Source organism: Leopardus geoffroyi, chromosome C1, assembly GCF_018350155.1.
Source record: "Leopardus geoffroyi isolate Oge1 chromosome C1, O.geoffroyi_Oge1_pat1.0, whole genome shotgun sequence".
NCBI classification, from domain to species: Eukaryota; Metazoa; Chordata; class Mammalia; order Carnivora; family Felidae; genus Leopardus; species Leopardus geoffroyi.
This window is the reverse complement of record NC_059328.1, coordinates 177360145-177388120: the sequence shown is the minus strand read 5'-3', so window position 1 is coordinate 177388120 and position 27976 is coordinate 177360145. Positions and strand designations below refer to the sequence as shown.

At 38.9% G+C, this 27976-nt stretch overlaps 1 protein-coding gene across 9 annotated transcripts in view; it reads right to left on the bottom strand.

Moving 5' to 3' along the window:
* CC1H2orf88 (chromosome C1 C2orf88 homolog) overlaps positions 1 to 27976 on the bottom strand; it is a 63977-nt gene that overhangs the window by 13268 nt on the left and 22733 nt on the right. For 4 of the 9 annotated variants that reach the window (XM_045480521.1, XM_045480523.1, XM_045480519.1 and 1 more), the window contains exon 2: positions 25781 to 26004. The exons of 2 other annotated variants lie outside the window; for them this stretch is intronic. The gene's annotated coding sequence lies outside the window, so the exon portion shown is untranslated. Of the gene's footprint in view, positions 1 to 7214; positions 7243 to 17231; positions 17839 to 25780; positions 26005 to 27976 lie in introns of those variants that run through there. 3 more of the 9 variants (XM_045480520.1, XM_045480525.1, XM_045480528.1) reach the window with 3 other exon arrangements.

Sequence of the window (27976 nt, the reverse complement as noted above, 5' to 3'; positions counted from 1 at the left end):
TAGTTTGTTACACCTGGACTGCTCTTTAGACCCTGTACCTGAAACTAGGAATTGGAACTTGAATCAGAACATGAAACCAAAACTAATGCAAAAATGAATGTTCAGTCTTAAAACTCATTGTAAGCTGAAAATCATGATCCAATCATCCTTATATGCTAAGCCAATTATTCCATAGATTCCTTCTTCACATTTGTAAAATGCTTTGTCTCTTAAAAAGGGCTTTCTTATCATTTCTCCTTCTCTCTAGTATTACTACACAAAAATTTCTTCTTTCTAAAAATTTACCTATTCTTAAGTGTGCATCTCAAGTCCACTTCCTGTATAAAGGCCATCTCGCTACCTAATATCACTCTATCATGCTCTTGGGTTTCCGTGCCATATTTATCTTCATCACTGTATTTCCCATTCTGCCTTGTTTACAAGTCTGTACCCATACCAGATGGACTCGTAAAGGCTTGAACATGGTCACAGCACTTAAATGCTTTCTAAAAGAAGACTGGTAATAAGTCATTGTTATTCATCCTTGCATCTCACTTCTATATGCATGCATAATGAAGGGCTTCAGTAAATGTTAATTGACTTAAATAATTTAACTCTAGATGTTGGAAAGAAATTCCTATACAGGCATACCTCAAAAAAACTGTGGGTTCAGTTCCAGACCACTGACTGTTAAAGCAAATATCACAATAAAGCAAGTGAAAAGAATGTCTTGGTTTCCCAATAAAAATAAAAGTTATGTTTACAGTATTCTGTAGTCTCCTAAGTGTGCCACAGCATTATGTCTAAAAATGCGAATGCACATAAATAAAAATGCTTTACTGCTAAAAACTGCTAACGATCATCTGAGCTTTCAGTGAGTTGTAATCACTCATCATAGATCACCATAACAAATAATAAAAGTTTGAAATATTGTGAGAATTACCAAAACGTGACAGAGAGATGAAGTGAGCAAATGCTGTTGGAAAAATGGTGCAGACAGACTAGCTCAACACAGGGTTGCCACAAATCTTCGATTTGTAAAAAGGCAGTATCTACAAAGTGCAATAAAACAAGGTATAGCTGTACTCCTACAAAGAGAGCAGCACAGTATATATAACCATACATTAAAAATGATAACCAAGTGTCTGGAGCTTTTCAGAGTAAATTATCCATCTATCTCTGTTTCTGTTGAGCATATCTCATTTCCATTTTTCCCTTTACTCTTTCCCTGGTGTCTTATCGATCTTTTATGCAACAGAAAGGAATTATTTTTCCATATTTTACAAAGTACATTGATGTAGACTGTGTACGTAAGCAAGTTAAATATCCTGCCTGAGGAAGCACATAGTCTGCATGACAACGCACGAGAGACCAGTTGCACTGCCTGTTCTGGTACTCAGATCTTTTGAATATGGCTTCAGGGATCTCGCTGCCATATCACAATGCCTCCCTTTCAGATTTCATGATATGCACTAAATCAGATAAACAGTGTATTTATGGAACAATTTATTTTACAAGCCCATTCTTTAAAAGAATGGTCTTGGGGCGCCTGGCTGGCTCAGTCGGTTAAGCATCTGACTTCAGCTCAGGTCATGATCTCACAGTTTGTGAGTTTGAGCCCGGTGTTGGGCTCTGTGCTGACAGCTCAGAGCCTAGAGCCTTCTTCGGATTCTGTGTCCCCCTCTCTCTCTGCCCCTCCCCACTCACACTGTGTCTCTCTCTCAAAAATGAATAAACATTTAAAAAATTAACAAAAAAAGAATGGTCTTAAAGGCGATAGGGTACAACGAACATTCTCAAACACAGGTAGTAGTTTCAACTGCTTCAATAGTAGCATAACAACTCATGTTAGAAGCTTTAAACCAAATATCCCACCTCAGAAATCTATCTTAAAGAAATGATCAGAGTTGCCAACAAAAATTTATATATAAACTTTTTCATGGTAGTCTTTTTATAATTAGAAGAATTGAAAATAAGCTACATGTGCAATGACATGTGATTTATCATAGGCTTATATCCTGAATATTATGTAACTGTTAAATAACTGTAGTAGATAGCCTCTACAATGGCCCCCAAGTAATCTCTGCCTCCAGAAATTCCCATCCCTTGCTTAATTCCCTCTTCTTGTAGGACCAATGATTTACTTCTAACAATAGAGTATAGCAAAAGTGATGGGATGTCATTTCCAAGAGTAAATTTTAAAGAGACCATGGCTTCTGTCTTGCACTCTTACTCTGAAGGAAGCCAACTTCTGTGTCATGAGAAGCCTTATGGAGAGGCCCATGAGGCAAGGAATTGAGGAAAATCTCTGTACAGCAGGGTGCATAGAACTGGTTTGTTCCCCACTTAAGCCTTCAGATGAGATCACAGCCCCAACTGGCAACTGTGAAAGGCTTTGACAGGCAGGCACTCATCTAAGCTGCACCCAGATTCCTGATTCACAGGGACTGCAAAATTAATGTATGTTATTTTAAGCCACCTACTTTTAGGGTAGTTCATAATAAACAGATGATAACTTTTTAAAAGAATACTTAGTAGCATGAGGCAATACTCATATTTTAAGTGTTTAAATAACTAGTCAAGAGGTTTATTTATCCATGACAAAACAAACGAAAGTATTGTTTTAAAACATGTATTGTGTACTCACATATTTGTTATTTGAACTAGTAATTTCCTACGACATTTCCATTCACTGAAAATATTTTCAAGACTGTTATAAAGCCTATCTTGTAATATCATATAATTTTAAGTATAATTATTATTAGCTAAAAAAAGACACCAAACATTGAAAATATTACAACCTGCCTCCTAAAACATGTTAGAAAAGTTTACAAAGATTAGATTTATCCAAGTCTTAAGAACTGATAATTTTTAAAAGCAGAAAAATATATATGTATTATTCTGGTTTTTAAAATATAGATGCTTAAGAAAAAATAGAGTTAAATACAAGAAAAGATGAACAGAGTTGCTCTTTGGATGGTGGGATCATAGGTAACTTAAATTTCCTCTTTATGCTTTTCTCTGTTTCCCAAAATTTTTTCAAATATATGTGTTATATATACACACACACACACATATATATATATATATATATATATGTTATATATACACACATATATATATGTGTGTGTATATATGTATATACATATATATATATGTGTGTGTATGTATGTATATGTGTGTGTGTGTATATATATATATATATATATATATATATATATATATATATATATATGTAATTTGTATCGGAAATGTCTTTTTAAAAGAGCCAACCTGATAATGTAATGTAACACATTTTAGTTCCTTCAAACCCAGATTTAATGCTAATATGAGACTCACCATTTTGTGAAGAAAGAGAACAGCACTGGATCCACTGATCCAAGTGGTAATACTTAATTAGCAAGTAAAAATAGTCAATAGGACTATAATACATCTAAATTAAAAAAAAAAAAAAGCCATCAAGCTGAGTCAAATGAGAGGGCTAAACGAATGCAAAATTGGTTAGAACCAAGCACAAGTTTGTGAGGAGAAATTGTAGATGCCTTCCATGGCACTGGTTCTAAAAGATTAAGATTTATAATCAGAATATTAAAAAGTTGAGCAACTCCTATATCTCCCATAAATTCAGTATTTATCATCTGTGATTTACCTAAATATTCCTGAATCTTACATTCTACCCTACTTATATGAACTTTGGGGGCAGTGCTGTTCTATGTATAGTGTAAAGTATGTCTTTTATTAATTCTAACACTATATGTACAGGAGGAAGGGAAAAGTTGTTTGAGATTTTAGGGTTTGGTGAAATTATTGTGAAGCCAGTTCTCATTTCTTTGAGTGTAGACTGGTAGTTCATCTAAGATCCTGACCAAAATTCTTTTTTTAAAAAAATGACACCTTGAGGCTTCCAGAGAAGATTACAGTGTAGGAGGATCCTAAGCTTATCTCATCCCATGGACACACCTAGCTAACACCCACATCAGTAAAAGTAACCTAGAAAATAACCTGAAGACTGGCAGAACAGATTCTCCATAGCTAAACGCAGAGAAGAGGCCACATCAAAAATGGTTGAAAGGATGGAGATGTGGCCAGGAACCAAACTGACCCATGAGATTGTCCACAGGAGGGAGGAACACTACAGGCATGGAGAGGGAAGAGAAGACCCCACTCCAGGCACCTGCGGAATGGAGAACCCACACTGGGAAGATGGATCCCCACAACATTTGGCTTTGAAAAACCAGTGGGGCTTAACTTGGCAAGTTCTTACAATCAGTGGGGCTTAACACCAGGAACTTTTTTTTTTTTTTTAATTTTTTTTTTCAACGTTTATTTATTTTTGGGACAGAGAGAGACAGAGCATGAGCGGGGGAGGGGCAGAGAGAGAGGGAGACACAGAATCGGAAGCAGGCTCCAGGCTCTGAGCCATCAGCCCAGAGCCCGACGCGGGGCTCGAACTCACGGACCGCGAGATCGTGACCTGGCTGAAGTCGGACGCTTAACCGACTGCGCCACCCAGGCGCCCCAACACCAGGAACTTTAAAACTCAGCTGGCTTGGCTCTGGGGAACCCAGAGGGCTACAGGAAATGGAGATAGCATAACAAACAGCCCTGACATACAGTACAGAAGAAGCAGTTTGAAAAATGCCTGGGGTACACAGGAAGGAGATTTATTTACTAATCTCAGGGTGTGCTGAAGGGGCAGGGATCTTTGGGAGACTTCTCTAGGAACAAAAGAGGTGGTTGGCACCATTTTCCTCCTCTGCTCCCCAGATACACAGACACTTGTAGGAACCAGCGGGAACATGATCTCTACCTAGCTTGCTAATAGCATACCCCAGTCCTGCATTCTTCTGCAGTCTGATCCCCTCGAACCAGTCCTCCACAGGACTTCTACAAAGGTCTCCTGCTACAGCAGACAAGTGAAAACCTTGCTAATATCACCCACCCCACCCCTGCATAACCTGTGGATCTGCCCCACCCAAACTGCACTGGGCAGGAGTCCATCCAATGCAGAGCACTAAGCATGGCATTGTGCAAGAGCCCCAACAGCCCCAAAGTGACTTCTTCCTTGAGAAGAGAAAAAGATAACCACACACACCAGTTCAACCGTGGCACTAGCAGTGGCCTGGGGACAGACACCTGGCCTGACTGCAGGCCCCACCTACCAACAAAAGCCCTGTAATTCAGTGCTACTGCAGCCCTGGCAGATGCCTGATCTGACCCAAGTCAAGCCCAAGGTGGCCCCAGACTGGCTCACTAACAACACAGGGACCAAACCCTGCCCACAACAGGCAGACAGTCATTGCAGATGACTGGATTGAAGGCAAATGTGGCTCAGCCACAACAGTAGGGTACATGCAACACACATAGGAGATACCCCTGAAGCGCCAGAGTCTGGTGAACAGGGGACACTGCTGCAGGGCACTACAGGACCTCTTCTTCATAAGGCCACTACTTTCAAGAGCAAGGGACATAGCTGACTTTCCTAACACAGAGAAACACAGAGAGTTAGAAAAAATATAAGATCAAGGAATATGTCCCAAATGAAAGAACAAGATAAAATCACATCAAGACAGCTAAATGAAACACAAATAAGTAATATGTCTGATAGAGAACTTAAAGTAATGGTCATAAAGATACTGTACTTGAGAAAAGAGAGGAGGGTTTCAGTGGGATCTTCAAAATAGAAAGAAAACATACAAAAGAATAAATCAGAAATGAACTCATTAACTGAAGTTAAAAGTACACAGGCAGGAATAAATAGTAGTAGAGAAAGCAGAAGAATGGAACAGCGACCTGGAGGACAGAGTAATGGAATGCAATCAAGCTGAACAGGACAGAGAAAGCAGAAGAAAGGTAAGAATAGATTAAGGGAATTTAGTGACATCATCACATGTAATAACATTTTATTCTGAAGGGATTCTGAAGGAGAAGAGAGAGAAAAGGGGACAGAAAATTTGGAGAAATAATAGCTGAAAGCTTCCTGAGTATGGGGAAGGAGACAGAAATCCACATCCAGGAGGCACAGAGAAAGCCCCCAACAAAATCAACTCAAGGAGGTCCACACCAAGACAAATGGTAATTAAAAGAGGCTTCCAGACAAACAAAAGCTAAAGGAATTCATGACCATTAAACCAGCCCTACAAGAAATGCTAATGGGGACTCTGAGTGGAAAGGAAAGACCATAAGTAGGAGTAAGAAAAGTAGGAAGCACTAAAGTAGGAAGCAATAAAATTAATTATATCTATAAAAATCAGTCAATAGTCTCACAAAATGAAAGTCTGTAAATTATGACAACATATACCTAAAACGTGGTGGGAGGGGGAAAGGATTAAAGAATGTGTTCAAACTTAAGCAACCATCAACTTAGTATAGGCTGTTATGAGCATAAGATGTTATATATAAACCACGTTAACCACAAATCAAAAACCAGTTATAAGTATGCAAAAAATAAAGAGAGGGGAATCTAAGTATATGATTAAAGAAAGGCAACTAATCATGACAGAAGAGAGCAAGGAAAGAAAGGAACAGAGAACTACATACACAACCATAAAACAAGTAACAAAAGAGCAATAAGTACATACCTATCAATAATTACTTTGAATGTAAACAGACTAAATATTCCAGTCAAAAGACATAGGGTGATGGAGTGGATAACAAACCAAGACCCATTCATACACTGTCTACCAAAAACTCATTTCAGACCTAAAGATACATGCAGATTGAAAGTGAAGGGATAGAGGGGAACTGGGTGGCTCAGTTGGTTAAGCATCTGACTTCAGCTTAGGTCATGATCTCATGGTTCATGAGTCTGAGCCCCCTATCAGGCTGTGCTCTGACAGTGGGGAGCTTTCCTGGGATTTTCTCTCTCTCCCTCTCTCTGTCCCTCCCGTGCTCATGCTCATGCTCATGCTTTCTCTCTCTCAAAATAAATAAACTTAAAAAAAAAAAAAAGAAAGTGAAAGGACAGAAAAGCATTTATCATGTAAATGGATGTGAAAAGAAAGCTGGGGTAGCAATACTTATATAGGTTAAAACAGACTTTAAAGACTGTAACGAGACTAAGAAGGATACTGTATATTCATAAAGGGAACAGTCCAACATGAAGATATAACAATTGTAAATATTTATGCACCCAACAGGAAAGCACCCAGATACATAAAACAGCTATTATGAAACATAAAGGAAGTAACCAATAGTAACAAGATACAAGTATGCAACTTTAACACCCCACTTACATCAATGGATAGATCATCCAAACAAAATCAACAAGGAACCAGTGGCTTTGAATGACACATTGGACCAGATGGATCTGACAAATATATTCAGAATGTTCCATTCTAAAACAGAATCTACATTCTTTTCAAGTGCACATGGAACATTCTTCACAATAAGTGATATATTAGGTCATAAAATAAGTCTCAACAAATTCAAAAAGATCAGTCATACCATGCATCTTTTCTGACCACAATGATATGAAACTAGAAATCAACCACAAGAAGAAATCTGGGAAGAGCACAAATATATGGAGGTTAAAAAACATGCTACTAAACAATGAATAGGATGACCAAGAAATGAAAGAGGAAATAAAAAAATACATGGAGACAAATGAGAATGAAAACACAACAGTCCAAAATCCTTGAGATACAGCAAAAACTATTCTAAGAGGTAAGTTTATAGCAATACAGGCCTATCTCAAAAAGCAAGAAAAATCTCAAATGAACAACCTAACTTTACACCTAAAGGACCTAGGGAAAGAAGAACAAACAAACCTCAAACCAGTAGAAGGAGGGAAATCATAAAGATTAGAGCAGAAATAAATGAAACAGAAACTTAAAAAAAAGCCCCAATAGAAAAGATCAATGAAACCAGGAGCTATTTCTTTGAAAAGATCAACAGAATTGATGACCTTTAGCCAAACTCAGGAGAGAGAGAGAAAGAGACAGAGAGAGAGAGAGAGAGAACAGGAGGGAGGAGAAAGAGTGAGGGGAGACAGATCCAAGAATTTCTTATACTTACAAAAATGGGTTAGAAAAAAGTTTAGGGCAGAAAGCTGCCGCCACAGGGCAAAAGCGTCCAAGGTTAGTTAGCGAGATATTATAATGGGATCACGAGTAACTTGTTATATCACCTGAAGGAAATTACTTTTCATTTGGCACCAATATACTATTGTGCTTTGATCACAAACTCCACTTGCTGCCCAGACCCTTTGCTTCTTACACACACCAGTTAATGATTACTATCTAATTGTTTTCTTCAAATTCATCATGTATGTAAGATTTTAGGAGCTCAACAAATAGAGACGAAACCCCTGTTCAGGGCTCTTGTTTCCTCCCAGACATTAGCCTCCCTCATATTCAATTCTGAGTCTGCTCTCTTGGTGGACAAGAGAGAACTCCAGGCTCAGAGTCTGTGACAAGAGAGTAGAGTGACAATGAGAGACGACTCAAACAAAATCAGAAATGAAAGAGGAGTTTCAAGAGTGGTTCAGTATTCACAAATCAATCAACATGATACATCACATCAGTAAAAGGATAAAAACCATATGATTATTTCAATAGATGTAGAAAAAGCAGTTGACAAAAGATATCATTCATGATAAAAACTCTCAACAAAATAGGTTTACAGAGAATATACCTGAACATGATAAAGAAATTATATGAAAAATCCACAGCTAATATTATACTTACTTGTGAAAAGCAGAACTTTTCCCCTAAAGTTAGGAACAAGATAAGAATGTCCACTGTCACTACTATTATTCAATGTAGTACCGGAAGTCCTAGCCACAGCAATCAGAGAAGAGAAAGGAATAAAAGGCATCTAAATTGGCAAAAAAGAAGTAAAATTTTCATTATTTGCAGATGACATGATAGTATATACAGAAAACCTAAAGACTCCACTGAAAAACTACTAGAACTGATGACTAAATTCAGTAAGTTGCAGGACAGAAAATCAACATACAGAAATCCACTGCATTTCTATACACTAATAAGGAAGCAGCAGAAAGAGAAATTAAGAAAACAATCCCATTTACAATTGCACCAAAAACAATAAAGTACCTATGGATAAACTTAACCAAAGAAGTGAAAGACCTGTATTCTGAAAACTATAAAACACTGATGAAAGAAACTGAAGATGATACAAACAAATGGAAAGATATTCCATGGTTATGGATTTGAAGAACAAATATTGTTAAAATGTCTATTCTACCCAAAGAAATCTACAGATTTAATGTAATCCCTATCAAAATACCACAGCATTTTTCACAGATCTAGAACAATTCTAAAATTTGCATGGAACCACAAAAGACTCTGAATAGCCACAGAAATATTGACAATGAAAAGCAAAACTGTAGGTATCACAATCCCAGATTTCAAGTTATACTAAAAAGTTCTAGGAATCAATCAGTATGGTACTGGCACAAAAATAGACATAAAGATCAACAGACTAGAATAGAAAACCCAGGAATAAACCTTTGATTATATTGTCAATTAATCTTTGACATAGGAGGCAAGAATTTCCTATGGGAAAAAAGTCTCTTCAACGAATGGTACTGGGAAAACTGAAGAGCTACATGCAAAAGAATGAAACTGGACCACTCTTACACCACATACACACAAAAATTCAAAATGGATTGAGGACCTAAATGTGAGACCTGAAACCATAAAAATCCTAGAAAAGAGCACAGGCCGTAATTTGTCTGACACTGTCCATAACAACATCTTTCTAGATATGTCTCCTGGAGTGAGGGAAACAAAAACAAAAATAAACTATTGGGACTATACCAAAATAAAAAGCTTCTTTACATAAAAGGAAACAATCAAAAAAACTCAAAGAGAACCTACTGAATGGGAAAAGATATTTGCAAATGATACATCTGATAAGGGGTTAGTACCCAAAATATATAAAGTACTTACACAATCCAACACCAAAACAAAAACAAACAAAAAATGTAAAAAATGGGCAGAAGACATGAACAGACATTTCTCCTAAGAAAACATACAGATGGCCAACAGATACATGAAAAGATGCTCAACATCAGAGAAATACAAATTAAAACCACAATGAAATATCACCTCACACCTCTAGTGTATGAGGCTACACACACACACACACACACACACACACACACACACACGAAACAAGTGCTGTGAGGATGTGAAGTAAAAGGAACCCTCATGCACTCTTGGTTGGAATGCAAACTAGTGCAGCCACTGTGGAAAACAGAATGGAGGTTCCTCAAAAAATAAAAAATAGAACTATCATATGATCCAGTAACTCCATTCCTGGCTATTTACCCAAAGAATACGAAAACACTAATTTGTAAAGATATATGCATTCCTATGTTTATTGCAGCATTATTTATAATAGCCAAATAATGGAAGCGGCCCAAGGATCCATTAGTAGGTGAAGGGATAAAAGAGATGTGGTGTTGTTGGGATGAGCACTGGGTGTTGTATGGAAACCAATTTGACAATAAACTTCATATAAAAAAAAAAAGAGATGTGGTGTGTATGTATATGTGTATACACACACTATATATATATATATATATATATATATATATATATATATATATACACATACATACACACACACACAATGGAGTATTACTCAACCATAAAAAGGACTGAAATCTTGCCGTTTGCAACAAAATAGATAGATGTAGAGGGTATGATACTGAGATAAAACAGAAAGAAAAGTACTGTATGAGGAATTTAAGAAACAAAACAAAGAAATTTTTAAAAAGACAAAAAACAAGACTCTTAATTATAGAGAATTAATAGCTATCAGAAGTGAGTTGGGGGGGGTGAAATAGGTAAGGGTATGAGGAGTACTTGTATCACAATGATCACTGAGTAATTTCTAAAATCATTGAATCACTATATTGGACACCAGAAACTACTATAACATGGTACATTAATTATAACAGAATTTTAAAAGTAAATTAAAAAAATGACTCTGTGATACCATAAAAATACCAAACTTAAAAGGTCTCCACTGAACAAAACTACTTTATAGTCAAAATCAGTGTGTTGAGTCAAGTTTTCTTTCAACTTCACTGGGTGTATGGAGAGAAATACACATACAACAAATGTGTATATTCAGAGCTCAAAAAAGGAAAAAAAGTCAATAAATTTTTCATAGCGACGTCTTCAAATGGATTTTAACTGGATAGGGGTAGAGGAATTTAATTAGCAATGTGATTACAGGGACTTTCCTTTGCTTCTCTGTATCCTCATTTCTAAACTTAGGTTAATAATTCCTGCCCCAAATTCCTCCTTGAATTGCAGTAAGGAAAACCAGCGCTATAAAAATATAGCTGCTATTCTGCTACTATTAAGAGAAGCTGGCATTTGAACAGATTATTTTGGATAACTCACACTCCCTTGTTCTGAACAGTTGTCCCAATCCTGTTCAGGAAAGTCCAACCCACAAGAAACACACAAGATTCCCCAATCTCAAAATCTTCTTCAAAGGTGGAAGCCATACACTCCAAAAACAATCCTAAAAATGTCAATTCTTGTGAAATTCTATTACAACGTGAATGCATCTCATTCCACGGGATGGATGGTATATTTCTCTCTCACACACATCTATGAATTCATGGAGGGTAGAGACTTTGCCTTACTCAAGCATGAACTTTAATAAGTAGTTTCTAATCAAAGTTCATCCAAAATATCTAAATCTTAGTCATTTTAATAGATCAAATTATCTTGGGGCGCCTGGGTGGCGCAGTCGGTTAAGCGTCCGACTTCAGCCAGGTCAAGATCTCGCGGTCCGTGAGTTCGAGCCCCGCGTCGGGCTCTGGGCTGATGGCTCGGAGCCTGGAGCCTGTTTCCGATTCTGTGTCTCCCCCTCTCTCTCTGCCCCTCCCCCGTTCATGCTCGGTCTCTCTCTGTCCCAAAAATAAAATAAACGTTGAAAAAAAAATTAAAAAAAAAATAGATCAAATTATCTTAACTGACATTTTTCTGGATCAGTAAATTTTCTTTACCTCAAATGCCATTAATGAATTTTTTTTTAATTTTTTTTCAACGTTTTTTATTTAATTTTGGGACAGAGAGAGACAGAGCATGAACGGGGGAGGGGCAGAGAGAAAGGGAGACACAGAATCGGAAACAGGCTCCAGGCTCTGAGCCATCAGCCCAGAGCCTGACGCGGGTCTCGAACTCACGGACCGCGAGATTGTGACCTGGCTGAAGTCGGATGCTTAACCGACTGCGCCACCCAGGCGCCCCGCTATTGATGAATTTGAAGGAGATCAGAGTTTGCCATCCCAACACATGCCACAATGGTATAAGGGTTGCTTTGAGCCAAAGGCAATAAGCTCTCTGCACCCCCCTTTTTGTCAAAAAAGGACACAAATTTCCCTTTGTAAAGGTGCCTTCATCTCCTATATGAGAAGGAAAACTACTCCAGAGACAATTTTCATCACCTGAGACAACTCTTATCTGTTTAACAGGCCTTATAAAACAAATCCTGATTTATCATATATTTCCTAGTCACCTTCCCATAACTTACCTCCACCCAGGAGCCCTAAACTCCTTTTCCTTTGTCTACCCTCTTTCCCATGATTTTCACCCTTTCTTAAGATGACATATAAGTCTCCAATTCTGTTTCCTTGAAGCATATTCCTTTGTGAACCCCCATGTGTACATAGGTAATTAAATGTTTTTTCCTCCTGTTAATCTATTATCAGTTTGATTTGCAGACCCAGCCAATGAACTTAGAAGGGTTGAGAAAGAGTTTTTCTCTTTCCCTAAAAATTCAAGATTAGTCTTTATGTTATTTAGTGAAATCAAATATTTTAGAACAAGTAGGAGGCATAAATAATAAATTAAGTGTATTAAGTACTATGCACTGAATTAAGTTCCAGACAGTAGTGTATGTACTTCTGAATACTTAAAAGAACTATTATTCTTACGTGGAGATATGGGAAAACGGTGTCCAAATCCACGTGGAATCTAGGTCAAAAGATCTAGAATTCAGAAAGTTTTGCTCTTTTAAGTTTGATCATTCTTTCATTATGCATATGCACATTCCTAAAGAATGTGGTCATTACAGAGTTCCTATTTTTTGTAGCTGACAGTACAGTATTTTAGGGTGGAAGTGGGATGTTGGGATGAGGTGGGGGCAGAGGTACATCTACTTTAAACATTTTTTTAAGGCCCTCTTTTTACCTATTAAATTTAACTAATCCAAGGAAGTTTCCTGTCCCGTCAGTTATTCCCCTTACCACACACACCCATGCTCTTTTTCTCCTTGTAGCTTCCCTTATGTTGAAACACACAACCTCCCCCTTATCTCCACCTAACACTCCTTCCTCTTCCCTGCTTAAACCAAATCCATACTATCTTCATGGCTAGGGAAGCCCCATCTCTTTGTGCAGACTTCCTGGAATTCCTCCAACCCTTATTCAGAATTCTCTTCTTGAACTGATGTCCAGTTGGTCTTTTTTCTAAGTGCTGTCTCCCCAAATGAGATTAAATATTCCTCAAAGGCAACAGTCATTTCTCCTTTTGTTATTATGCATAGAGCAGTTCTTACATCCACGAGTTTAATGAATGCTAATTAAATTTTGGCTATTTACCAAATGTCCATGTACCTCAAAGTGTGTTAGATGTTGACAGTAAAACTGTGAACTATACAGAGTTCTATTTCTTTCATCACACTTAAAAACAAAGGCCACAAACTCATGGTAGTGTTGGGTTGGTGTTTTGTTTGGCCAGTGCAATGTTTAAACTGTTCTGAATTAGAATAATTCTGAGCTGAACATTCACTCCCCAGTTCACAGGGCTCTCTCACTCCCTTGTGTCCAACACCTATCCAGCTTCACTAATTTATGTTACTTCCAGCCTCTTGTACAACATCTGAAAGGGAGATTACATGAATCCAAATTAGGCCACTTTGGCATGTGGATTATTTTGAGCTGAAGGCAATTGAGACCCAGCAAATTCAAGAAAAACTCTGACCTCTCCTTTAACTATTTAAAAGAATTTAGATACGTCATTCAAGTAAAAGTTATCTCCAGGCTCCCTATCTACATGACAGATCAAACACCTAATTGCCAAATATCTGCTCCTATCATCCTGTGAATTGCCCTTCTTCCCCCTTTAACCCCAGATCCCATTCCCTAGCTCAGGATGGCATATAAGCCTCAACTGCCCAATTTACTATTGGGTCTCTTATGGGGCTCCTGTATGGATATAGTTAAATTTGTTTTTCCTCCTGTTAATCTATCTTATATCAATTTATCAGCAAAGAACCTAGAAAGTTAGAGGAAAAAATTTCTTCCCCAACACATCCTTGATTTTACAACTTTGAATTTATAAGGAATAAATTAATTCTTAAAGTACAGGCTCTTCCTATATCAGATACTGACTAGAGTTATTTATTACTTCCCAGACTTTCAACATTATAATGTCATGATTGATTATATTTCTCCACCACTGAGTTGCTGCATACTGTTTATAGTACACTCACTATGGAAGACAGGATCCAGTTAAAAAAAAATTCCCAAGCCCAAGAGCAGATGGTATATTAACTAGAGAAAGAAAACAGAACTGCTCAGCAACTACTTTGCTTTCTCAAAAGCAAATGATTTTTATGCAGGAAAGGACAGAAGAGACCTCATTAAGAGAGAACCTAGGTACAAGCAGAAGTCACAACTTCTGGTGAATTATATTCCAGGGAAAGCCTGCATATAGAAGCACAGCAATATTACAACCTTTGAAAAAAATTAAGAAAGGGGCACCTGGATGGCTCAGTAGGTTAAACATCTGACTTCGGCTCAGGTCATGATCTTACAGGTTTATGCATTCAAGCCCTGCATCGGGCTCTGTGCTGACAGCTCAGAACCTGGAGTCTGCTTCAAATTCTGTGTCTCCCTCTCTCTATGCTCCTTCCCTACTCTCTCTCTCCCTCTCAAAAATAAATAAAAACATTAAAAACAAAAACAAAATGAAAAAACATGAAGGAGGGACATCTCAAGAAGCCAGAGACTCAATCAGTTTCTTTTCTCCCAGTTTATTTCAAACTCTGAAACAAAAGGAAATTTGAATCCCTAGGTATTGCAGACAAGTTAGTTTGACACTAATTTCTGGCAAAATTCAAAATTTAATCAGTAAACTGAATATTCTGAGGGAAAAGATTGGGGATTTCTAGGAACTAGACATTCAAAATTCACTATGAATCAGTCATTTTTAAACTAGTATCATTTACTTTTGTGATAGATTAGGAATACTCAAGATGTTTATTTTTAGCAAAGCATTTGATTAAACTTTTTCTCATGATGTCTTATAATGAAGACTGACCTACAGGCTAGAATAGTTTGATAAATAAGGAGGACAGTGCTAACTGAATTCAGCTGCTCATTGATTTGTCTCAGCAATATCTCCCAAGGCTGACTACATTCCCAAGCAGGTCTATATCTGGTACTTTCAGTACATGACTTTTAATTCTAATAAACATCCTGAAAAGTAGATGTTACTAATATGACGTTATTGATATGGAAAATAAGTTTCCCAAGGTCACAGAGCTAGTAAGTGTCACCGTCAAGCTCTAAAACCAGCCTCCAAAAGTCCAGGGCCACTTCTACTGTGCCACACAGGCAGAATTCTAGGTGAGCCACCATGGCAAAAGGAACGGTTTCATATATTATTAATGGCTTGGATGTCTGGTGAACAAACTCACCAAATGTGCAGGTGACATAAAACTACAAGATAGAATTAGCATGATGAATGCCATGATCAAATCTAAAACATACCTAGCAAACTGGAAATTGGAAGCTTAGTGTCACACAAGAGAAAAAAAAATTGTTCATGTTCAGGACATTTTTAACTGTATAATTAAAAAATTAATAAAGCCTACTTTGATAGCAATGTGTTGGGGGTAGGGGAGAGGGAGGGAGAGGCTGGTGGTGGTGAGGTTTTCAGTCAACTGTGGTGTATTTATTACAAAAGCCAATTAAGTGTTAGATGATTTTGTTTGAAGATAGGAATTCACTGCATTTTGCACTGTTCAGATTAGATTGAATTATTGAATTCAATTTGGGGCTAAGGATCTTCAGCACAGAGAAAGGTCTTAAGTATGGAAGGAAACATAAAAGCAATGACTTTTTCATGAAGATAACTAACATTTACTGACTTCTAGGTAGCTATACCAAGTAGTTTATGAACATTATTTCACTTAACCCTCACAATAATTCTATAGGTTAAGAATAATTCTATTCTTAACTCTGTACCACTTTAGACTTTTCATTTCTTTACTATTTTTTGGTCATAGACTCCTTTCAGATGGATGAATTTTAGATCCTCTCTGTTGAAATATTATCTATGTAATTTCACAAGTTGGAGGACTACTGACAAAAGTAAGCCTAATGAGAAACAGGTCCAAGGAAGCAGTGGGTCAGTTCAGTGTAAACAGAGCCTTATTAATGGCAACAGAAAGAAGGGATACCTCAAAAGTGGTGAGTTCCCTGTCACTGAAGTGTTCGATGAAAATGTGGCTTGTGTGTCAGAAATGCTACAAAGGAGATACTAACATGGATTAGAGGTTGGTCTATGATTTTAAAGTACCCTTTTTACTATAAGATTGTGAGCCTAATAGGTAATTTCGGCAATTTTTGTTTGATGGCAAGATAAAAGAGTTAAAAACTGGAAATAATTGTTTTTCCAGATCATTTTGCTGAACATGTCAAATAGAAGACGTAAATAATATTGTTTCCCATCTATATATTGATATTGGCTATATCAAGTACTTTAAAATGACCTCATCCAAAGAAAAAAGAGGTATATTCAACTGTTGATCTTGACGTGATTTATACTTAGTCATAATAAAAGTAGATTCTTTATTCCTCTGAATCCTTAATTACAATTTTGCTTCAGGTAAATACTGCATACACCAGATCCTAAAAAGATCCTAAAAAGATGTAGTCTTTAATGGGAACATTTACTAGTTTATAATTTTATGTTAATTTCCATAAAGGATGGGGAGAGGGCAGACAGGAAACAGAAGATAGACAACTCCTATTGTTCCGCTTTGCTTCTCGGATCCTTGAGCTAATGGCTGAAGGATCTTACAGATCTATTCCGACCCCCCCCCCCCCATTTGCAGTATAATTCGCCCCAAGATACAGCCTCCCACAGCTCTAAAAGAGCACAAGAGCTAGTACTTTGCTCATCACATGTCATTCGGCGCACAAGCCTGACAGCTTGGCATACAAATTAAATGCTCATAGGCAAATCTTTTACCTGAAAATCTTCAGTCACTCTTCAGGTAGGAAGGAGAATGAAACTGCAGCTCAGAAATGCAATACCTCGGACTTGGGGCTCTGAACCAGGTGGAAGGGGTGGGGGCTAACTTCTCAATGAGGAGACGGAGACGTGAGGCTTTATCCGAGGCAGCTGGCCGCGAGAGGTCTGCTTGAATTAAAGTCGCCTGTAACTCCCAGGTTTCTGCCATTGAAAAACCCAAAGGGCAAAGCTGACGAGCCAAGACCGACGGACACACAGCGGTCGCCCACCTCCCAGGTGTTCACTTACACAGCACATCGCCGGGGCGGCTGCGTGCCCAACGCCCCTCGGGACGGCCGCGGGGCCGGGGAGGCATCCGGCATTGGCCGGCTGCGTGCGCTGCTTGGTCCCCGAAGCCGCCGCCCGGGGGGCGCTGGTTGGCGTCAGGGCGGCGGGGTGCGGAGCGCAGCGCAGTCCGGCTGCAAGGGCAGCGGCGCCGCCTTCTCGCGCGCCTCACTCAAGTGGCAGCATTTGGAGGACGGGGTGTCCTTTGGCACGGCTCTGGGCTTTGGGCCCCTCCTCCAGCCGCCGTCGTCGCCGCCGCGCCCGCCGCGCGCTCCACGCGGGTTCGCGCCCCGAACCAGGCCAGCCGGGCCCCGCAGGTGACAACCCAAGGGTGCTCGGCTCCAGCACGCGCCCTCTGCGGGCCGCACGCAAGTACAAGGCTGCGAGGACCGCCACCGACACGTCGGCTGGCGCCGGGTACAAGGCAGGGGCGGGACACCACCACCCTCACTCCCACTATCCAGAGTGCTGCGGCTTCCCCAGCAGGAATTAGATCCCAAAATTTCCAACAAAACAGAAGTGAGCAACTCACTTCGCTGCCTGCCCCTCCCCCGCCCCTCATCCGAACCACCTGAGCTGCTAACTGTTCTGGGCTCTGCCCAGGTAAGAGGAGGGAATGGTCTCTGAGACCGCCACACGACGGGCGGAGATTGCCTTGGGGAGAGCAGATGCTCCGCCCGCCACACTAAGCGGGTGAACTCGCAGAAGCTTCACCGCAGGCTTCCCAGCTAAGCTATCTGGAGCTCAGATCCAGGCGTAGCAGTCAAACCCACTTTGACCTCAAACCCCACTTTGCAGGGCTAGGCCAAGGATTCTGCCCTTCCTAACTAGTTTGCACGGTGAGCATGCAGAGCAAAAGTGCTTGGAGCATTTAGTCATTTAAAAGTACACATCCGTTTTGTACGTCTCCATCCCAAAATACTCAAGAAGAACATTTTCCAAGTTTGTTTCTCAAAACAAAACACCTTTAGCCAAACACCATTTTCTCGCTCTTTAAACTATTGAAGTCACTCTCTCAACACATGGCCATTATTCAGTTGTGTTTCCCTGTGCGTTCCACGTGGTGCCTGCATCTGCCCCGCATGATTCCTAGCAGCAGTAAAAGCCCCAAGAGGACTACAAAAGAACCATTATTTTAGTTGTGTTCTACAGTGGAGTGGTCATGCAAAATCCATGCTTGGAGAGACTTTAGGGACAGCTTCACCTGACTCCTTCACATTACAGATGAGGACCCTGAGACTCACAGCTGCAAAACTACATGTGAAAAAGAAACACCTGAACCTACAAAGCCCACAATTTGTAGACTAATGTGAAGCTTAGGTCTCTAAAGATATAACATAGGAAAGAATATAGTTAGATTGCTGAGTAGTTGAGAGGATACATTATACAAAATCTAGCTCAGAATCTTTCAGACTTTAAGTGCACCGAGCATTCTTACTACTATGTTTAAATTAACTAAGGTGACTTTATATACAAATACAGTAGCCCAGAAATGTAATTTTTCTGCATGATAATATGATTAGTGGAATTGCAGTGGGTATGTTCTGACACAGAATGTGAATACACTTATGTTGATTTGTCTGATATGTATCAATTTTTAATGCATACAAGTTGATTATACTAATACAAGCAAATTTTAGTTCTACATATTTCAGGCATATCATGCTAAATAATTATGATCAAATGCAAGGATTCACCTTTAGGCCTAATTCTTCACTTAACCTATTTCATTGCTTGCCCTCTTTCTTTCCCAGCATTAAGTCTTTACCAAACTAGTGCTGGAATAATCCATGAGACTTCTGGGTTCCACAGAGAGCTCAGTGTCAGCCCTTGATGTGCTCAAGGCAAGAAAGGAGAAACTTGGCAATTTGTGTTTCACTTCCCAGTTACCCCAGCAGAAGTGGGGGAGGAAAGAGTCTCCAGCCTTGCCTAGAAGAGAAATAACTTCCCTAGGCGCACATCCTGTTCTTTCACTCAGTTCAAAGATACAGTGGATCTGGGGCACCTGGGTGACTTGGCTAAGCGAAGGACTCTTGACTTTAGCTGGATTCATGATCTTAGATTCGTGAGTTTGAGCCTGGTATCAGGCTCTGCTCTGTCCAGGTTCTGCACTGACAGCACAGAGTCTACTTGGGATTCTGTCTTCCTCTCTTTCTGCCCCTCCCCCACTTGTTCTCTGTCAAAATAAATAACAATAAACTTAAAAAAAAAAAAGATACAGTGGATCATCTTTACCAAATGTTAGTTGTTCTCTGACCCTTTGGTCTCAAAAATGGAGTCATGTGGAAGCTTTGTGCTGGGCCTCCCTGTTCCCTGTGGGTAGCACTTGTCACAGGGGCTGTTGTTCTGGCCAGACCCAAGCCAGGCTCTCCCTCCATCATCCTGGGTCTGGCCAAGACACAGAAAAACCTGAAAGCAGCCCTTGCCACCTGTCTGCGCTGCCTCTCCAGATTGGCCTCATACTCAGAGCCCCAAGTCTAAGGTGGTGTGGACGGGCCAGGCTGCAGACTGGCGGGGCCTTATTTGGGCTGCTGGCTGACCCCCACTGCTAGAGGTACTTGATTCACTCAGAACTAGGAAGGATGCAGGCCCTGAACTCACTGCTGCCGTAGGAGAAGCTGCTTTTCCGAGTGCTTTTGAGAAGAAACCTGCCTCCAACCTTAGGATGTCAAAAAGTAAGCAGAGCCTTGGCCTCTCCTCGGGACTGCAGGTCATGTTTTGGTCAATATGGTAAGAGCCAGAGCTAAGATGGCTCGGAGGAACCGAGCGCCCCCTGCTGCTGGGGCTCAAAAAGGCTGGCTTTTCCTCAAAGCCACTCCAGCCTGGATAGGAGCCAAACAAAGCCCAGCGTTTCTGCTTTCCTGTCATCCTCCCATCCTGGCTTGAACAAGATGGTTGAGGAGGGAACCCGGAGCTCATCAAATTGGTAGTGACGCCGACTGTACGATTTTGAAGGTGTGCTAAGTAAAACTTTTAAAAACTGGAGAACAGTGGCACCTGGGTGGCTCAGTCGGTTGAGCGTCCGACTTCGGCTCAGGTCATGATATCGCGGTTCATGGGTTCGGGCCCCGCATCGGGCTCTGTGCTGACAGCCTGGAGCCTGCTTCGGATTCTGTGTCTCCCTCTCTCTCTCTCTCTCTGCCCCTCCCCTGCTCACGCTGTCTCTATCTCTCAAAAATAAATAAGTGTAAAAAAAATTAATAAAAACTGGAGAACAAAGTGAGAGAGGAAATGAAGGACCCCAAAGACAGCCTAACTTGAATGTGGTTAGGGTGAGGGAGCCTGGGCTCTAACAAATGTGCAGTGGGTTTTCTTTCTGAAGGGCATGGAAGGAAGCATAATTAAAACAGTAACAATAAAATACTAGAATCTGAGCACAAGCAGTCTGACCCCAGAACCCATGCTATCAACAGCAAAGAGGTATTAAGCTGGATTGAGGACTGTATGCCAGATAGTAACTTACCCTTGTAAAGAAATCCCATTTCCAACCCAGCCACCTACAACACTTCCACTCTGGACAGGTCAGAGAGAGGTAGGTAGCTGACTCCCTCCACTGGTTTCTCCATCTAAACCCTGAGCACCTCTAACTTCCATTCCTGCTTCAGGTTGACCACTCAGAGCTTACATCTCTGGGAGAAGCAAGGGAGGCCATGCCAGCGAGGTAGAAGGAATCTTCTCTCTAAAAGAACTCTAACTAGTGAAATGATGTGACCCTGTCAGGAGAGATCTGGTCACCAGGACTCACCTGCCATTGGGGCTCTTACTAGAACACCAAAGATCAAATGTCTTCATTTGCTTTCTGATAACAAAGTGATGAGGACAGGACAAGTAGATGGCATAGTATGTGAATGTTCATATAGAGACTAGAGCATGCATGTCCATTAGAGAGTTATGGAAGTCACAGAAACAATTTATAAAGGATAAAAAAATGAGGCAGAAAAAAATTACCATTATGATACACCATCATTGTATACATCATGGTGTACCATTATGATACACCAACTGATTGACTAGCACACAGATAAGACCTATGAGAAAACTCATTTTGATTTTCATAATAATAAAACTATGTTAAGATAAAAATAATGCTTTTATTTTATGCATATACAAATTAAAATTGTATCTCCTCATTTCTCATAAATAGTCCACTAGTCCAGGGTGGGGGGAAACCAACTTCTTAGTGGTTACTGGAAACAAGGCTATTTCCCACATATACTTTTCACTGATTCAGGTTTTATGAATTATTTTTTATGTTTAGGCTAAAATGGTCTCTCCAAAATATGTCTTAAACATGCTAAGATATTTTAGATTTGGCTGAGAGACCCAGATATCTCCTCTGAGTAGGCGACAGACATATTTTCATGTCAGGCCCTAGACTAGGGTTTTAGGATTCAGAGCTATAAAAAAAATTCAGCAGCAGAAGTGACACATTGATTCTTCAATTTTTTGTAGCCCAAGACACATAAACACATTTCTTGATGAAGAACTAGCTGTAGGTATGAAAATGGTGTCTTCCTTCTTTCCTGAAACTTTTTCTGCACCCCATGTAATACTCCTAGTTTTTCCTATGCCATAGCAGGCTTCAAAATCTTGTTATAAACCTTAATTACACTGTTGTGAAAGACCTATGCTTGGTCAACATTTTCTCGGAATCAAAGAGCAAATTATCAGATTACCTGACCAGCTAAACAAGTGCCAATATAAACCCACTGGGAGAATTTCCCATTTTAATATTTTAATATATATCTGAATATGTTTAAAAGTTCTTATGCCCAAAGTAAATTTTCAAAGCTTCATTTTAGGCTATTCTAGTCTTATTCATTATGTCACTGAAATGAGAAGTGATTTACATTATCTTCCTTATAGAAAAGGCAAGAATCCAATCACCCCTCAGACCTTCTCTTTTCCTGAGGAAAAAATGTTTAACTTTTTCTCACAGAATTTCCTTTACTCATGTTTGTCAGGCTTCACTAGACCCATTCTTGTTCTCCAGATGCAATTAAATGTCTGCCAATGCAAACTAGGGAAAAATTTCAAATAAGAGTTTAACTAGCACAGAGCATTAGATAGAGTATTAAGGAACAATATTTCCTGACCATGTATTATATAATCCAATTCTGTTCATTAACAATTAGACAAGTTGTCAACTGTGCCATAGGCCTATTTCTTCTTCTCCCTTGTTTCATATTTCATTAAAGTTCTACATTCTCAGTTTTAGTATTGTGAATAAAAGGAAAACTTCATTTACAATGGAGTTAGGAGACCAGCAGGGGGAGCTCTCGTGCCCTACCACTGTTGTCAATTGCAGACTCCATAGGAGGAGAGGGTCCTTGAATACTATACTACCCCAGCAGCTGGAAGAAGAAAGGCTTTCCTCCTTCACCGGCAGTAGCCCAATCAATGAGAGACTGTCACTACTTAACCAATGAAAAGCTACTATGCTTGGAACTCCTAGTTTTCATGGACTTTTTGTTTATAACAGCCTTCCCAACTCCTCTCTTTCTTCCATATAAGTGCGGTCCTCTCTTTTGTTCTCTGGACTTGCCTATGGTTTTGCTGTAGCTTGCTTGTGCCCGACTGCAATTGTCTGCTATTTCTGAATAAATCCATTTTTGCTGATTAAAATAACTGGCAGTTTTATTTTTAAGGTTAACAGTCTTTAAGCTTATTAATGTATATTTGTCAGTAAATAAGTCTCCTTGTACCTAGGGAAGATCTGTCTGAAGATCTTTACACTAAATTAAATATATTTTGGAGTCTTTATTTTAAATCACCATCAGTGCTCTATTTCTCTTGTATAAGTAAATTTAATACTCCCCCCCCCAAGAGGTAAAAATGTCTGGAAATAAATTAGCATCTTATTTTTAAAAATTATTTTGCTGTCTTTAATGGTGACCTATATTTGTCCTCTCCCTGTATTGTAAACATCTCGAGGACAGGAACTGTGTACTTTATGTATTCTACGTACTTATTTCTGGTGCCTGGCATATGGAAGGTATTAAATGTTTGCTGAATTGAACATTCTTACTCTGCTGTGGTGCTTACTATGATTTCATCTCACTTTAAACAGAGGAAAACATTACTACTTAGATCCATGGATCTGAGCTTCTTTAAGTCTTTAACCATGTTTATTTGGACAACCATTTCTGGCACTGAGATGGGGCCAACTTCATTTGATTACAATGTGGGTATAAGGCATTTAAAACCAGGTAAATACTACAAGCATTGCTTCAAAATTTATTATTTCAGACATCATATTGTATTATATGTTTTTTACTTAGGGCATATGTGCCTTTCATTATGACTCATTATCCATTGTCTGAATACCATGGTTGTTAAAAATAATGTTCCAGTTTGATCAAAATAGTTCAGCTTCCCTCCTGGAAATGTGGAGATTCTGGATAAAAATTCTGAATAAAAAATTTTATTATTCCCATTTTCAAAGTATACTTAGCAAATATTTAGCTTTAATATAAAAATTATTAAACATTAAGATGTTTATTCAAGAATTTAGGGGTATTAGAATAGATATCTGAGGGGTATTCACATGGGTGAGGGGATTAATCTACATTGCTCTCGTGGGAAGAACCACCAGGAAAAAATCATGGGAGGCAGATCTGGATTTAATTAAGAAAGGACTTTCTAAATAGCACTGCTAGGAATTTACCCAAGGGATACAGGAGTGCTGATGCATAGGGGCACTTGTACCCCAATGTTTATAGCAGCACTCTCAACAATAGCCAAATTATGGAAAGAGCCTGTCCATCAACTGATGAATGGATAAAGAAATTGTGGTTTATATACACAATGGAGCACTACGTGGCAATGAGAAAGAATGAAATATGGCCCTTTGTAGCAACGTGGATGGAACTGGAGGGTGTTATGCTAAGTGAAATAAGTCATACAGAGAAAGACAGATACCATATGTTTTCACTCATATGTGGATCCTGAGAAACCTAACAGAAGACCATGGGGGAGGGGATGGAAAAAACAAAAGTTAGAGAGGGAGAGAGCCAAACCATAAGAGACTCTTAAAAACTGAGAATAAACTAAGGGTTGATGGGGGGGGGGGGGGGAGAGAAGGAGAGGGTGGGTGATGGGCACTGAGGGCACCTGTTGGGATGAGCACTGGGTGTTATATGGAAACCAATTTGACAATAAATTTCATATTAAAAAAAAAGAAAGGACTTTCTATTGGTTAAAGTTTACAACAGGACAGAATGGTTTGTGGGCTTCCTCTTAAACCAGAAGTTAGGTAATCTATCTGGAACATAGCATGAAGATTTTTAAAAGGAATAGTAAAATTCTATATCTTCCAAGCAAATTTCTCCAAAGCCAAGATTCTATAACTTAGGAGTTATTTTACAATATGAAGACATGTGAGCTGGCCTTTGGACTGCATCCATTCCAACACTAAGGCATCATCTTGATGTCTTACTGTGTGTGCCCTGTACAAGGGCAGAGAGAGCCCTGCTGTATTTGTTGCTAAGGAAGCAGTTTGTCATCTTTTAAAGATTTTTTCCTTAAAACAAGCAAGTCTACTACCACATGTATTAATTGTTATGCAAGGAAGAATTCTAGCTGATTCAATATAAGCAACAGTCTATCCACATGGGGATATTTTATGGCTTGTGATATTTCACTTAACTGATAACGTTGCTTGAGGAAATAGGGAGCTACTCTAACTTAGAGGTAACAATGATAATGACTATTTACTGAGCACCCACTATGTGCTGGGAGCCACAATGGCCTTCCACACACTATCTCATTTAATCCTCACAATAACACTTTGCGGTATGTATAATTTCTGTTTTAAATATGAGGAAATGGAAGCTAGAACTTGAATTTGAACCCACGCCTGAGTCTAAAGTCTCAGTTGTTCACACAATGGCCTATTAAATCTGGCCGCAGTTCCAGGCAGCATTCCTCTTATACCTCTCCTAATCCATCAACTCTGATGGGCAGTACCCATTGCCATAAATATCTTCTTTAAAATGCCTCCTATAAATGCTCCCATGTGCCCAACATCTTAAGGAAACTCCAAAGGAATCCTCTGATATGTCTATCAGAACTGAAGTGTTATTTATTTATTTATTATTGATAAATCTTAAGCAAGTTCTTGGATAGTCAGCTTGGATTTTCCTGGTAAGTGAACATGGGGATGTTATCCTTCCAATTTTACTGATGAAGAAAACAAAAGGCATAAAGCCTTACCACCTTACCTCAATAGTCATAAATGTAGTAGTAGAGATTGTAGTAAAACTGGTTTCTCTCAGATGTTGCCTTTGTAGCTCTATTCGCAATTCTTTGGTCTTTTCCAAAGCTTCTTTTCATGGAGTTTTAATGACAAGTTTCTCTTCCATGTAAATGTTCCGCATTTAGGGCTTATGTCCTTCCCAAGATTTTCACTCCATTTTTGTCCCAACTACTTCATTCCCTAGAGTGGCTGAGGAGAGTAATATTGGTAAGATGTCTACCAAAACTAAAGTCCTTGGTTTGGAATAGTTGAACTGATACCATCTTCTTTCTTTCTGGCTGTGATTAGAGAGTACAACTAATAGTCTTCTAAGGTCACTCCTGGTTCTGAGTAATAAACTCCTATCATCTGATTATAGGTCTTTTCTTTTTGGCAGCTGAACAAACAAACAAAGACTAACCTGTTTATCCAAGAGTAAATCCAGAATCTATTCCTATTTCAATGCACTGGCAAATACTTTCTTCTGCAACAAGAGAATACTTCCACTGCTCAGCTCTGCTTCTGCATAACCATCTGTAAAGCCATGGAGGGACTGTCTGTACTGAACTGTTACATTTTATCTCATAACTGATTCCTGCTCCAGGAATCAAAGGTTGATGAAAGGTAAAAAAAATAAATAAAACCCCCCAAACAAAAAACTAATATTCTGTCATATAGTGAGTCTGACAGATCTCTCTATTAAAAGGACATGGCAAAAGTAAAAAAATGAATGATTATGCCTGCAGAACACTTGCTACTTGTTTAGATTATAGGCCTAGGAAGCCCAGATGTGTTATGAAAAAAAAATCTAGTATAATTTTAGATGGAACGTCCATTAAATTAGTAGGTATGCCATTTGGATAGAGTAAAGAAATGCCTTTTAAAGACTGGTACAAACTGCATTCTGGGTTCAATCATATTGGGCCATCCATGCAGAGCTGATAAAGGCAAGCACGGTGACAAGTTAATAGAAAGTGTTACTGATAATTTCTGGAGGCAAGGATTTTTTTGTGTAAAGTCTTCCTTCAAGCACTGGCACTGGTACTGAAACTAGTGGAAGTTTCTTTTCAACAGCAGCTAAAATTGAGTTTCTTCTCTACAGCTGGCTCAGTCCTGCATAGCTGACAAGACTGACAGATGACTCTGGATATGTAGCTGTTCCCTCCACAACTTAAGCAAAAATGAGAAAAGCAGAATACGTGGCCTATTTTAGAATTACCTCCAACTATAAAAAACAGCATCAGAAAATTACCCTTTAAAAACAGAAGATGGGTTGGGAACTCAGAAAACCACTGACGATTGATTAAATAGTTTTCCCTCTCATATTTGCATTCACTTTTTCATCATGTATTATTTTTGAGAAAATGTTTAATTTAATTATAAATCTAGTAATCAAGAGACTTGAGTTAAAGCCCTGGTTTTATCCCTAAATAATTGGGAAGCTTCAAAAAATTTCAGGTCTCTTAGAAAAAACTATTTGCTTATCTATGAATCAAGACCAACTATCAAGTTACATTTTAGCATTCTTCATATATTAGTATTTTATTAGGTTTCATTGAAGACTATTAGTGATTGACCAGAGCTAAATTAATTCTAACCATTAGTTCTTTCAAGATTAAACAGAATAGAGGTGCCTGGTTGGCTCAGTCTGTAGAGCATGGGATGCTTGACCTCAGTGTTGTGAATTCAAGCCCCACGCTGGTCATAGAGCTTACTTTAAAAAAAAAAAAAAAGGGGGAGTGCCTGGGTGGCTCAGTCAGTTAAGCATCTGACTTCGGCTCAGGTCACGATCTCACGGTTTGTAAGTTTGAGCCCCACATCGGGCTCGGTGCTGTCAGCACAAGCCTCTGTCTTCCTCTCTCTCTGCTCCTCCCCCCCTCTTAAAAATAAACAAACATTAAAAAAATAACATAAAAGATTAAACATAATAAAAAATCAGTATGTTATTCAAAGGTAAAACTTCTTACTGTTTTTTCAATATATTTCCTTTCAATATTTTATATATTTTACAGTAAATATTTACATACTCATACTTTATGTAGTGGTTCTTATTCATATACAGTTCAATCATATGACTTTGACTTCACATAACATGAAATAGTATTGAATTTTTCTATAACTATTGGCTATAAATTTATAGAATTTAGCTGAATGAAACCACGGTTCCATTTAGGGAAACAAT